Here is a 15,398-nt window from a genome sequence, read left to right on the forward strand (position 1 = left end):
TCTCATGTTAGTGAATAAATCTCATGAGATCTGATGGTTTCATAAGTGGAAGTTGCTCTACACAAGCCCTCTTGCCTGCTACCATGTAAGAGGTGACTTTGTTCCTCATTTGCCTTCTGCCATGATTGTGAGGCTTCCCCAGCCATGTGGAATTGTGAGTCAATTAAACTTCTTTCCTTTATAAATTATTCGGTCTCAGGTATGTCTTTATTAGTAGCATGAGAACAGACTAATACAGGGAGAAATATTTTGCAAACTGTGCCTCTGATAAAAGTCTAATATCTAGCATCTGTAATATAAGGTATGTAAACAAATTTACAAGAGAAAACCAAACAACCCAATTAAACATTGGGTAAAGAATATGAACAGACACTTCTCAAAAGAAGACATTTATGTGGCCAACAAGCACATGAAAAAAAGCATAACATCATTGATCATTAGAGAAATGCAAATCAAAACCATAATGAGATACCATCTCACACCAGTCAGAATTGCTATTATTAAAAAGTTGGCTGAACACAGTGGCTCATGCCTGTAATCCCAGCACTTTGGTAGGTCAAGGCAGGTGGATCATCTGAGGTCGGGAGTTCGAGACCAGCCTGGCCAACATGGAGAAACCCCATCTCTACTAAAAATACAAAAAATTAGTTGGGCATGTTTGTGCATGCGTGTAGTCCCAGCTACTAGGGAGGCTGAGGCAGGAGAATCACTTGAACCTGGGAGGTGGAGGTTGTGGTGAGCTGAGATCGTGGCATTGCACTCCAGCTTGAGCAATGGGAGTGAAACTCTGTCTTAAAAAAAAAAAAGTAAAAAATAAATGCTGATGAAGTTGTGGAGAAAACAGGACACTTACACACTGTTGGTAGGAGTGTAAATTAGTTCAACCATTTTGGAAGGTAGTGTGGTGATTCCTCAAAAACCTAAAGACAGAAATACGGTTTGATCCAATATTCCCATTACTAGTATATACCCAAATAAATATAAATCATCCTATTATAAAGACATATCCACATGTATTTTCATTGTACCACTGTTTACAATAGCAAAGACATGGAATCAACCCAAATATCCATCAATGACAGACTGGATAAAGAAAATTTGGTACATATATCTCATGGAATACTATGTAGCCATAAAAAAGAATGAGACTATGTCCTTTGCAGGGACGTGGATGGAGCTAGAGGCCATTATCCTTAGTAAACTAACAGGAACAAAAAAGAAATATTGTGTGCTCTCACTTATAAGTGGGAGCTAAATGATAAGAACACATGGACACATAAGAGGAACAACACCCACTGGGGCCTATTGGAGGGTGGAGGGTGAAAGGTAGGAGGAGAAAGAGAATCAGGGAAAAAAACTGATGGATGCTAGGCTTAATACTTGGGTGATGAAATATTCAGTACAACAAATCCCCATGACACACATTTACCTATGTAACGAACCTGCATATCCTTCACGTATACTCCTGAACTTCAAAGTTTGAAAAAAAGTGTGTTGTTGAATTTGGCTTGCTAGTATTTTATTGAGACTTTTGCAGCTATATTCATAAGGAATACTGGTCTGTAATTTTCTTTTTTTGGGGATATCATTATCTGGTTTTGGTATCAAGGTAATGCTGGCCTCCTAGAGTGAATTAGAAAGTGTTCTCTCCTATTTTTTGGAAGCTTTTTTAAAAGAGTGATGTGGCAAATTTATCTAAACATAGCAATATTTACAAGAACTCTATTTAAACTTATGATGAAAAATGTAAAATGTCCATTTAAAACTGTCCAAAACAGTATAGATGTACTCAAAATTACTTTAGGCAGAACAAATACATTTGAAGACTAGATTAGCTTTAATGTAATTCAAACTTTGAGAAACTATAAGAACAGAAATCCAAGGTTCATAGATTCATTCAAATGTTTACTGAGCACCTGATATGTGCCAGGTAGTATTCAATATGCTAATGATACAGCAGGAAACAAAATAAAGATTCTACCTTATGCATTTATATCCTGATAAGGAAAGAGAAATAATAAGCAAGTATTCATGTAAATGTATAATATGTCAGGTAATGAGTGCTACAGAGAAAAATACAGCAAAAAAGAAATAGGATGAAGGGTAATGGGAAGGATTGCAATTATATGTAGAGCGAAGAAGGAAAGTGTAACAGCTAAGGTGACTTTTCAGCAGAGACATGATGATGAATGACGAATGATGTCGGCAAGGTAGCCATGTGATTATCCTCTATCCAGGTTGGGGGAAGAGATGGGCATTTTACTCTGATTGAAAACAAAAGCCATTAAAGGATGGAGGCACAAGAGAGTTCTTTTAACAAGATCCCTACATACTAAAGGATGAGGGTACAAAAATGGGTTTAGTTAAATAATTTTCGTTTGAACTAGCAACTTTAAAGGGCAAAACCATTTCAGTATTTAACTGCATATATTCTTTAAGGGGTGATTATTCAATCTAAGAAAATAGATTTTGGAAGCTTTTGAGAAAGATTGGTGTTAACTTGTCTTTAAATCTTTGGCTGAATTCACCAGTGAAGCCATCTGGTCCTGGATTTTCTTTTGTTGGTAGGTTTTAAATTACTGATTAAATCTCTTTACTTTGTATAGGTTGATCAAGATGTCCATTTCCTCTTCAGTCAATTTAGGTAACTTGTGGATTTCTAAGAGTTTGTCTATTTCATCTAGGTTAGCTAATTTATTGGGATGCAACTGTTCACACTAGTATTCTCTTATCATCCATTTTTTTTTCCTCAATGGTCATTAGTAATGCTCCCACTTTCCTTTCTGATTTTAATTATTTGCATCTTCTCTCATTTTTCTTTGTCAGTCTGGTTAAAGGATTGTCAATTTTGCAAATCTTTTCTAAGAATCAACTGTTATTTTCACTGATTCTCTGTATTGTTTTTCTATGCTGTTTCATTTATTTCTGCTCTAATCTTTATTATTTCCTTCATTCTCCTAACTTTGGTTTTAGTTTTCTTTTCCTAGTTTCTCAAGGTATAAAGTCAGGTTATTGATATGAAATTTTTCTTCTTTTTTATTAGTAGACTTAATTGTTACAGCACATTAAGGCTTATAGATAAATGGAGAATAAATTACAGAGCTTCTACTGCTTCCCCATCCCATACACACAGTTTCCTCTATTATTAATATCTTGTATCATTGTTGCACATTTGTTTCCATCGATGAGTCAATATTAATACATTATTATCAACTATAGTTCACAGTCTGCATTAGGGTTCACTCTTTGTGTTATGCATTCTATGGGATTTCACATATGTATAATGACATGTATCCACCACTACAGTTTTTTAAATGTCATATATATGACATTTATAAATAATATACATAAATGTCATATATATGTCATATATATGACATTTAAAAAACTGTAGTGGTGGGTCTCACTATGTTTCTCAGACTGGTCTCGAACTTTTGGCCTCAAGTGATCCTCCTGCCTCAGCCTCCCAAAGCACTGGGATCAGAGGTATGAGCCACCACACACAGTCACCATCATAGAATAGTTTCACTGTCCTAAAAATCCCTTGTTCTTCACCTCTTCATCCCTACTTCCCTTTCTCTGAGACCTTGGCAACTATTAATCATTTTATTGTCTGCATAGTTTTGCCTTTTCCCGAATGTCTAATCATTGTTATCATATAGTATGCAGCCTTATTTCACTTACCAATATGCATTTAAGGCTTCTCCATGCCTTTTCAGGACTTGATAGCTCATATTATTTGTATTGCTGAATAATATTCCATTGTATCGATATACCATGGTTTGTTTATTCAGTCACCTATTGACAGACATTTTGGTTGCTTCCAAGTTTTGTCAATTGTAAATTAAGCTGCTAGAAACATCTGTGTGCAGATTATAGCATGGATATGTTTTCAGTTAATTTGGGTAGATACCAAGAAGGACAATTCCTGGACTGTATGGTAAAAGTATGTTTAGTTTTTTAAGAAACTGTCAAACTGTCATCCAAAGTGGCTGTACTATTTTGCATACACATCAGTAATGAATGAAAGTTATTGCTTCATATCCTCTCCAGCATTTGAGATCAATGTTTCGGATTTTAGCCATTCTAATTGGTGTGCGGTGGTAACTTGTTTAAACTTGCAGTTCCCTAATGATATAGGATGTTGAGCATCTTTTAATATGTTTATCAGCCATCCTCCTTGGTGAGGTGTCATATCATTTACCTATTTTTATACTGGAATGTTTGCTTTCTTAATGTTGGGTTTTAAGAGTTCTTTGTGTAATTTGGATAATGGTCCTTTATCAAATATTTTATTTGCAAAAATTTTCTCCCAGTCTGTGGCTTATCTTTTCATTCTCTTAACAATGTCTTTTACAGAGCGCTTTTAAATTTTAATGAAGTCTAACTTATCCATTTTTTCTTCTATGACTCATGCTTTTGCTGTTGTATCTTAAAAGTCATTGCCAAAACCAAGGTTACCTAGATTCTGTACTATGTTATCTTCTAGGAGTTTTCATATTTTTTGTGTTTTACATTTCTCTCTTTGATCTATGATCAAATGTGTTCTAGTTGACACAGCAGGCAATAGGCTGATGGCAAAAAAACCCTTGGATTAGCAGCATGCCAGCCGGGTATAGCCGGAAGAAGGCTAGAACCAGCCTAGTGGGAAGTCTGATGCCTGAAATGTTCCCTGGGGCACTAGTTTGGTGAACAGTGGCCAAAAGTCTCTTGCTTTATTGGCTTGTAAGGCATACTGAGGTCCAAAAGACTCTATGGTACCCCTAGGAGAGGCCAGTACTATGACCTAAAATGCTCTCATTTCAACTACACATGGACAGTCTGGAAGTCAAAGAACCCTAGCTTCCTCAGCCAGAGGATGGACTGGGGACAGGCAGAAATACCCCAACCCTACATTGTGAGGCAAAACGGTGGCCTGAAGTTTTCCCAACACACAAGAACTCCGGAGGTAGAGTGGCTGAAAGGGTTTCCAAGGCACCACTGTGTTGGAAGGATGATTTACAATAGGTCCATAATTCCATAGTAATGAATCTAGTGCCCATAAGGGCTCACTGGAATCTAACCTGTGAGCAGTCTGGTCTCAAGAAAGGTTGAAGGGGGCATTAAGTACCAGGGGAGAATGTGTTTGGAAGTTCTCCAGGGTACCAGTATGCTGTAAAACACATATCTAGAAGAGCCCCAGGGTCCTAGAGGTAGGGATGTACTCAATGCCCAACAGATTCTAGGCTTCACAACCTAGAGAGAAGGTTGTGGCCCAAAAGCTATGCAGTTGCCTGGCATACAGACAGACTGCGGACCATGAAGACCCAGGGACCCTTAAGGACCAGGCCATCTGGTATTCAGAAAGTTCCCAGGGACAGAATTTATGGGAAAGTCGGTGACTAAAGTGTTCCAGTTTCTATTACAGATGGGTAGCTGAGGGCTAAGAGGGTCATTGGTTACCTAGAGCCATGCCTGTGGGTTTTCTTTTCCACATAATATGGGTAGGCTAATTGCTGAGAACCTTTGGTTTCCAGGCACACAGGATGATGCTGGGCAAGAAGGAACTCCACAACCCTAGCAAGTGGGCATGTTGATGGTTAGGTATTTTCACAGGTTCTCTTGATAGGAGAAGGGTGGACATATGGTAGCAAAACGAACCCACAGTACCCCTGCAGTGACCTGTACTGTGACCAAATATGATTCAGTTTCAACAACAGGCTTGCAAAATGATGACTGGTGATACCTCAGGTCCTTGGCATGCTTGTGTACTGTGGGCCAGAAGGAACTACAGAAATGTCTAGAGCTGAAAAGCCCTTCATGACACCACTGTGTTAGGAGTACAGGACCAAAAGGGGCACCAGTGTGCAGGAAGCATGATTCTCAAAAGGGCTGTACATTCTACTGCACAGGATCTGACTACTGTTAGCCACCCATAGAACTCCAGTGCATGGGCACTCTGGTCACCAAAAGGGTTTACTGGGCAGCAGTGCCAGGGCAGATAGTATCCAAAAGTATGACCTGAGGCACCAGTGAGGTGACAGGCTCATGTCAGGAAGTCCTGGACCTTGAAAGGGTACAATAGACCCAGGCGGAAAAACTTTGTCCTGCTGACAGTCTAGTAGGAGGAACCCAGGTTCCATCACATAAAAGACCTATAGATGAATGGAGAAAGAAAATGTGGTACTTATGCATAATGGAGTACTACTCAGCCATAAAAAAGAAAGTTTCTTTTGCAAGTCATTTGCAACAACATGAATGGAACTGGAGATCATTATGTTAAGTGAAATAAGCCAGGCTCAGAAAGACAAACATCACATGTTCTCAGTTACTTGCAGAATCTAAAAATCAAAGTAATTGAACTCACAGACATAGAGAGTAGATTAATTGTTACCAGAGGCTGGGATGGTAGTTGTGGGCTGGGGTGAGGTGGGGATGGCTAACAATTACAGAAAAAAAGAGAAAGAATAAATAAGACCTTCTATCTGATAGCATGATAGAGTGACTACAGTCAATAATAATTTAATTGTACATTTTAAAATAACCTAAAGAGTGTAATTGGATTATTTGTAACTCAAAGGATAAATGTGTGAGGAAATGGATATCCCATTCCCCATGTTGTGGTTATTTCCCATTGCATGCCTGTATCAAAACATCTCATGTACTACATAAATATATACCCCTACTGTGTACTCACAAAAATTTAAAAAATAAATAAATAATTTTGTTTTAACAAAAGAAGGATCCTGGACACCCTTGTGAGGTGTCCAGTGACAGTGGCCAACAGTCCTCAAAACTCCCAGGCTTGTGGGCTTCCTGAACACATGAAGCGCTAAGGGTTCCTGTGGTGGATATCAGTGCCCTGACCATAATCACTCTGCTTCCATTGCAGGCAGGCCGGCAGGTGGCTAAATAATCCTAGGTTCCCCAGCACACACTCAGATGTGCTAGAAGGAATTCCAGAACTCAGGGAGTTGGGAAGCCTTGTGACCACAAACTTCTCCAAGTCACCACTGTGATGAAGGTACATCAGCCAAAGATATTCTAAATCACCAGCTTTCTGGATGAATTATTGACAATAAGGCTCTATATTCGACAGCACAGACGATAGATGGTGCCTATAAGCTTCCCTTGTAACCTAGTGCGAGGCTTTCTGGTAACTAAAAAGTTATCCAAGGCACAGTGTGAGGGGACACTGTATGTCGAAGTGCCTTTGGGGCACCACTTTGTTTCCAGGCCATGGGGCCACAGAAGTTAAGATGGGCCAAGACTGAAAGTGCTTTCAGTTCTACATCTCGCAGGATGTTTGATACTCCACAAACTCTTATTTCCCTAGCACACAGGCAGGCTGGAAGCAGAAGGACCCTCATAACCCTCAGAGAAGGATTTCAGCTGGCCAAAACTTTCCCAAGGATACCAGCTTGGTGGCCAGATAGTGAACAAAATGGCTCTTGATTCTTCTGCTTGTGTGCTGGCTAAGGGCTGGTAGGATTCATGGTTTCCCTAGTCTGTCCTATGGCCAAAAGTGTTCCACAGCAGACAGCAGCTGATTACAGAAACTCCTTGATTCCCCAATACATGGATAAGGTTTGGTTGATAGATACCTTGTAACCCCAGGTGGCTGAAAATTTGGTGATCATAAGGTTCCCCAGGACACCAGTGAAAGGGAGTGGAGATACGGTGACAGAAAGGGCTCCCTCACAGCAGCACTTTAAACAGATTATTGCCAATAGGGCCTTATATTCCATATTTTTGTGCCTCCATAGCACAGATGGAGGCTGGTGTTCATAAGTGCACCCAGAAACCTATTGTGAAGGCTATCTGGTCACCAAAAGGGCCCCAAAAGGACCATGCAGCAGTGCATGGGCAGAGTTTCCGGAAGAGTCCTGGGAAGGCGGAGGGTGGGATGATGCAAAATTCAAAGATTTCCATATCCCACAGGATGGCTAATAGCCAATGATCCCTGTTTCCAAACACATAGGACTTAGTAGAGGGCAGAAGGCCCCCTTGGACACTAACACATGAGAAGTACCTTGGCCAAAAGGGTACTAAGGTCCATAGCACACAGGCTGGCTTATGGCCAACAAGGCCTTGTGTGCCATGGCACAGGAGCACGCTAGTGTGCCCATAAGTGCCCCCAGGAACCTAGTGTGTGGGATGTCTGGTTGCCAAATGGGTCAGTAGGACATCAGTGTAAGGGCAGGAGTTTCTAAAAGTGCCCCTGAGGCACAAGTGTGCTGGTAGGGGGTGTCCAGAGGAATCCCAGGGACAAAGAAGGTGGGATGATCAATGTCCAAAGGGCACTAGGTGCCACAGCCTATAGGGACAGTGACAATCAAAACAGTACATAGTTCCCTAGCACACAGACAGGCTATAGGGACCTGTGGAACTGCAGTGGGAGGGCTGGCTGGTGGTTGGCATGTCGCTAGAGATACCAATGCATGGGAAGGACAGTGGAAAAGGGTTTTAGGTTTCACAACACAGACATTGATTGAAGGCCAGAAAGGTCCTTAGTTCCCCAGTGAGAGACCTGTGCTGTAACTGAAAAGGTTCTAATTTCTGCATCACATGGGCAGGCTAGTTGCTGAAGAACCCTCAGTTACCTGAAGAGAGGACAGGATGGGGGCCAGAAGAAAACCACAAATCCTAGGTAGTGGAAGGTCAGCTGGCTAGGGAGTTTCCTAGGGCACCAGAACAATGGAGGTACAGTGTCCAAAAAGGCCTCAGAGCACCAGCATTCTAGATGGGCTTTTACTAATAGAACCAATGTTGTATGGCAGGGGAGTTGGCTAGTGCCCATATGAGCCTCCAGGATACCAGTGAGGAATGGTCTGGTCACTGATGGAGTATCTAGGGCACCAGATCATGGGGAAAACCATGATCAGAAGTACCCTCAGGATGCCAGCATTATGTCAGGCATGTGTCCCTAAGAGTCCCTGGCCTGCAGTGCATAATATGGATTAAAGCTAAAAGGGATCTAAGTTATACGACATCCACAACAATTCAGACTGCTATTAGCCTTGAATCTTTATACCTTCAATACAAAGGCAGGCTGTGGAGGCTGGGGAGGTGACAGGACTCTGGAAACCCTAATGGGCAGGCTATCTGGTGGTCAGAAGGCTCCCCAGTGCTGTGGACAGACCATACGTGAAAAGGTTTGCTTCCTCAGCTTGTGGGCTAGCAGAGCATCTATGGGGCCCACAGTTCTGCAAGAGGCCAATACTATGACTGAAAGTATTCTCTTTTTCACAGGAGGCAGCAGGGTGATCCCCAAAGAAACCTCAATTCCCCAGTAAACAGACAAGCTGGGTGACAAAACGAATCTAGGCACCCTTTGTGACAGGATGGCTGGTGGTTGGAAGGTTCCCCAGGGCACATGTGTGCTGGAGGTTTAGTTCCCCACGGGCAGGGCGCAGTTGCTCAAGCCTGCAATCCCAGCACTTTGGGAGGCTGAGGCCACCTGAGGTTGAAAGTTCAATACCAGCCTGGTCAACATGGCGAAACCCTGTCTCTGCTTAAAATATAAAAATTAGCCAAATGTGGTGGCACATACCTGTAATGTCAGCTACTTGGGAGGCTGAGGCAGGAGAATTGCTTGAACCTGGGAGGCGGAGGTGAAAGTAAGCCGAGATCGAAGCACTGAACTCCAGCCTGGGCAATAGAACAAGACTCTGTTTAAAAACAAGAAGAAGAAGACGAAGATGAAGAAGAAGAAGAAGAGGAGGAGGAGGGCCTTGTGTTAGTTTGCTAGAGTTATCATAACAAAATACCACAGACGTTGTGGCTTAAACAACAAAAATGTATTTTCTCACAGCTCTGGAGGCTGGAAGCCTAACATCGTAGTGTTGGCAGGTTTGGTTCCTTCTGTGGGCTCTCTCCCTGGTTTGCAGATTTCTGGGCTTGCAGATTCCTTGACTTGCAGCCTTTTCAATGTGTGCCCTCACTTGATCTTTCCTCTTTGTGTACAGGTTTGTGTTCAAATTTCCTCCTCTTAGAAGAACATTATTATCTTATATGACATTAAATCATATAGGATTAGGGCCCTATATCAGCCATATGACCTCATTTTATTTTTATTAATCCTTTAAAGACCCCAATTCTGAGATACTCGGTATTTGGACCTAAACATGAATTTTGGAGGGCACAACTCAGATGATAAATATCCCCTTGTACTAACAATCTGGATAAATGGTTGTCAATGGGGTCCTATGTTTTACAGCACAGGAACAGGCTAGTGCCCATAAGGGTCCCTAAGACCACCATGAGTGGGCAGTCTGGTCACCAAAAAGGCATCCAGAGCACCAACGTGGGGACAAACTTTGACTGGAAGTGCTCTGCCAGCACCCTGCCAGCCATGTGTCAGTTAAGAGTGTCAAATCTAAAGAAGGTAGAATGGACTGAGAATGAAAGGACTCTCAGTTCAACAGCAGGCAGGGTGCTGGTCAGAAGAGTACTTGGTTTGTTACAATCCAAACTCCCAGCAGAAACTAGTATAAACAGCCTTGTACATAAAAGGACCCTTACATGCTATGGAGCAGGCTGGCTGGTATTTGAAAGTTCCACAAAGATGTTAATGAAGGGATGCCAGTGGCTGAAAGATTACTAATTTTCATCGCACACTGGCTAGTTAAGGATAGAAAAGGCCATCGGTGTCCCCAACACAAGGCCTATTGAATCACCAAAAGGATTCTGGTTTCATCACACCAGAAGACTAACGGGCAAATAACCTTTGGTTCTGCAGCACACAGACTCAACAGGAGATGAAATGACCTCTGGATATCATGCTGATGGGAAGTGGCTGCCTGAAAGTTTCCCCTGAGCAGGAGTATTAGGGGTATGGTGGCCAAAAGGGGCATTAGTGTGCTGAAGAGCTGGCTGCCAACTGGAAAAATATTTCACAGCTCAAAAGCAGACTACTGCCTATAAAGGTCCCCATACTACTAGAATGTGGGTACTCCTCTTGCTGAAGTGGCATCCAGGACACTAGTACATGGGCAAACTGTATTTAGATGTTCTCTCTGGTCACCAACATTCTGCCAAGCAAGTGTCCAGAATGGCACCAAGGTAGCACAGGATGAGATGGAATGATGCCCAAAAGGCTGATTCCATAGCAGACTGGACAGCCTATGAACCCTCATATCACCAACACAAAGGCAGCCAGGGTTGCAGGGAAAAAAATGGAATCATAGGGAGCAGGCTGACTGTTGCTCAAAAATTTCTCTAGGGTACCAGCTCCATAGATGGATGGTGAACAAAATGGCTTTTGCATTCTCAGCTTGACAGCTAACTGAGAGCTTGTAGAACTCATAGTTTCCTATCTGGAGGCCAGTAATATAGCTAAATGTGCTCTTGTTTCCACACAAGTAGAGGAAAAATTGGCAAAGAGCTTTTAGTACCCTAGCATGCAGACAACCTGTGAGCCACAAGGAAAGCCAGAAATCTAAGGAGCAGAAAATAATATGGTGACTAAGGGTTTCTGCAGGGCATATCCCAGATGGAGATGCCCTGGTGAAAAGGGGCCTGTGCACCTGTGTTCTGGATGGATGTTTGTCAAAAGGGCCCTGTATTCCACCACATGGGAGCAGGTTCTGAGGGCTACCCTGGCACCCAATGTGGAGGCAGACTGGTCACAGGGTCCAGTGGGCAGCAGCACCAGGGCAGAATGTGTCTGGAAGTGTTCCTGGGGTGCCAGCACCCTGTCTGGTACAGCTGCAAAGAAACACCCAGGGTCCTAGGGTTCAGGATGACTGGATGCCAAATGGCCCAGGTCCACAGCATGTGAGGGAGAGTGATGGGCAGAAGGGTACACAAGAAAGGTAGGGATGGACCTGATGTCCAATGGGGTCTGTGTTCCCAAACCTATAGAAAGGGTGATTAATGATCAGAAGGGGATGTGGTTCCCCAATTTTTTAGGTAAGCTAGAAGCCATAAGGACATGTGGAATTCCAGGGGCCAGGACAGCTGGTGTTCTGAAGTTCCCCAGGCACACTAACATGTGGGGAAGGAAGTGACTGAAAGAGTTCCAAGATTCATTGCACATGGGGCAGCTGAAAGCAGGAAGAACCAATGGCTTGCCAGTGCGAGGACTGCCAGAGACCAGAAAGATTTTGGATTCTGAATTGTGAAAGCAGGCTGGTGGCTAAAGAACCTTCCCAAGCATGCACAATGACTTATGACCAGAAGGAGTCCTGGAACCCTAATGAAGGAAGATTCACCAGGTTATTAACACCAAAAGATTAACAGTGTAAGGGCCTGGATGATCACCAGAACTTTAGCAGAAGGTCAGATTGTTGATAGGAAAATTCCCTAGGGCACACTCGTCAGGGACAGGTGCTGGTCAAGAGGGATCATGATTCCTAAACTTTTAGTCTGCCTGAAGGACCAAAGAGTTCATGGTTCCCTTGCAAGATGGTAGGGCTATGACCAAATAGTCTCTTTTCCACCTAGGATGGGCAGACTGGTCCCTAAAAAACTGTTGGTTACCTACGGCATACACAGGCAAGGGCTGACAGGAAACCTGGGACCATAGTTGGCAAGAAATATGATGGTCAGAAGGTTCTACAGGGCACTGCAAAGATGGAGATGTGATAATAAAAAGTGGTCCCTGTGTCCCAGGGTCAGGATGGATGGTTGCATCCTGACCTGTGTTCCATTGTATGAGTACAGATTAGGGCCCATAAGGGCTCTCCTGAACCCAGTGTGAAGACAATCTGGTCCCAGAAAGGACCTGGAATGCCAGTTCCCTAAACAGTATGCGTACAGAAGAAGAGCCCATGGGCTCATATAGGTCTGAATAGGGATGGACATGATGCCCAAGGGGACTGGATTTCCCATTTCACAGGATTTGAGTGAGCATAGTGGGCATGAGGACACACAGAACCATAGTGGCAGGCTCAGAAGGCTATCAAAAGTTCCCCAGGGACACTAATGAGTGGGAAAGAGGTATACCAAAAGGAACCTGGGTTCCATGGCAAGCAGTGTAAGGTAGGACAGGACAGACCATTAGGATCTTGATGCTAGGCCTGTACAGTGAGTGGAAAGGATTCTGGATTCTACATTGTGCAGACAGGCTGGTAGCTGAAGAAACTTTGATTCCAAGGAAACTCTGATGACTCTGGGTCAGAAGGTGCTACAGAATCCTAGCAAGGGGTCACACAGGGGATCAGACAATTCCCCAGGGAACCCACATGGTTAACTTAGTAGAGGAAAAGGACAGTGACTGAAATGACTCTTATCCGTGAGAGCAGAGTACCCATGCTTCCCCAGTATGAGGTGTATAGAGTGATCAAACTTGCTCCAGTTCCAACAGCAGGCAGGTAAACTCATGAACAAAAACCTCTCAGAACCTAAGCATGGCCAGGCAGGAAAGAACCCAAAAACTTTATGGCCAGAAAGGCCCTGAAGTCACTAAAACCATGAAGTACAGGTGGTAAAAGGGGTCCCAGAGCGCTAGAGTCTTGTTACCATGATTTTCAATTAGGGTCATATATTCTATAATCTGTGATCTTGCTGTGTGGCTCATAGGACCCCCATTCACAGTCAGTCTGGTGGCAAAAATTTCTCCCAAAGGAGCAGTGCCGGGGCAGAGGGTGTCCAGAAGTCCTCTGTCCCTGCCCCTGGCACCCACAGAGTAGCTGACTTGTGTCCAAAAGGATGCTGTAGTGTAGGATATTGAGACGGACCCAGGCTGAAAGCCTTAGTCTTGCTGACAACCCTAGTAGGATAAGCCCCTGTTTCCATCCTAAAAGGATTATATGAGGACATGAAGGATTTCTAGAACACTGGCAAGAGCAGAGATTAGTGGCTGGAAGCTTTCCTGGGGACACTCACAGGAGGGATAGACAGTAGCTGAAAAAATCATGATTCCTGAGATTGTGAATTCACTTAATGCCTAAAGGGCTCATGGTTCTCCTGCAGAGTGCCAGTGGTCTAATGGTAAATGCTCTTCTTCCACCACAGGAAAGCAGGCTTGTCACAAAAGAAACTTTGTTTTCCCAAGGGCATTAACATGTGGGCAGTCCAGTGACTGAAATAATTCCAGGCTCAATTCCATACTTGGACTAGCTGAGGACCAGAAGAAACATTAAGTTCCCCTGGCCTGTCCAGTAATCAAAAGGATTCTGGAATCTGCATCATTCAGGTGGGCTGATGACCAAAGAACCTCCGTTTCCCAGGTACATGAGATGATGGGGCCAGAAAGAGCACTGGGACCCTAAATAAAGGGGCACATCCGTGGTCAGAAGATTCACCAGGATACACGCACCAGGGGAAGGGTGGTGGTAGGGACTAAAGGATCACTGGAACCCTAGTGAGCAGTCTGACTATGGATAGGAAGAGTCTTAGGGGTGCACTTGCAAGGGACAGACAGTGGCTGAGAGGGGTCATAACTTCTGAACTTGAAGCTTGGCTAAAAGCAAGAAGGGCTTATGGTTCGCTTGCCCAATGAAAGTGCTGTGACCAAAAATGCTCTTCCTTCCAGCTCATGCAGGTAGGTTGTTCACCCCTAGGGGGTTGAGGCCAACAAGAAACCTGGAACCCTAGCTGGCAGAAGTGTGATAACCACAAGGTTCCCCAGGGCACCACAAAGAGGGAGGTATGGTAGGGAAGTGGTTCTGAATGGATGGTTACCAACAAGACCCTGTGTTCCACACCACAGCACAGGCAAGTGCCCATAAGGATTCTCCTGGAACCCAGTGTGAAGGCATCCTGGCTTCACAAAGACTCTACAGGGCAGTGGTATCCCAGACAGTATGTGTTCAAAAGAATCCTAAATGTCCTGAATGTCAGAACGGAGATGGACATAATGCCCAAGGGGTCTGAGTTCCACAGCCTAAAAAGTGTATGATGGTTGCAGGCATACATTGTTCCCCAGCTGATGGGCAACAAGTGTACAGACCGTAAGGACATAGGGAACCATAGGTGCTAGCCCAGAGGGTGATCAGAAGGTCCACAGGGATTCTTGGTACCATTCCAAATAGGGTCACAGGACTGGAAGGGTCATAGGCTTCCCTCCCCAAACCTCTCCCCCAAGGGCTGTTCTGTGACTTTGATTGTTCTGATCTTGGCATCATGCAGCAGGCTTGCCAGATGACTTGATTGGAAGGAGCTCTTGCCAGGCTTGCTGGATGACTGGGTTGGAAGGAGCTCTGGAACCTTAGCAAAGGAGGCCTATTGATGGGCTGGAAGATTCCCAGTGTACCTGCACTGAGGAAAGTACAATGGCTCAAAGGGATGAGATCCTTGAGCCAAAATGTCCCACTGTGCCCCAGTATAATGCCTGTACTGTGAGCTGGGGGATTCCAGTTACAAGAGCAAGCGGGCAAACTGGTGTCTAGGCAATCCCTTAGTCCCCAGCATCCTGGTGAACTTTGGGCGAGAAGAACCCCCAGAAACTTTTAAGGCCAAAGGGCCCTCATGAT

The sequence above is a fragment of the Cebus imitator genome, unplaced genomic scaffold (assembly GCF_001604975.1).
Source record: "Cebus imitator isolate Cc_AM_T3 unplaced genomic scaffold, Cebus_imitator-1.0 Scaffold282, whole genome shotgun sequence".
In the NCBI taxonomy this organism is placed as follows: domain Eukaryota; kingdom Metazoa; phylum Chordata; class Mammalia; order Primates; family Cebidae; genus Cebus; species Cebus imitator.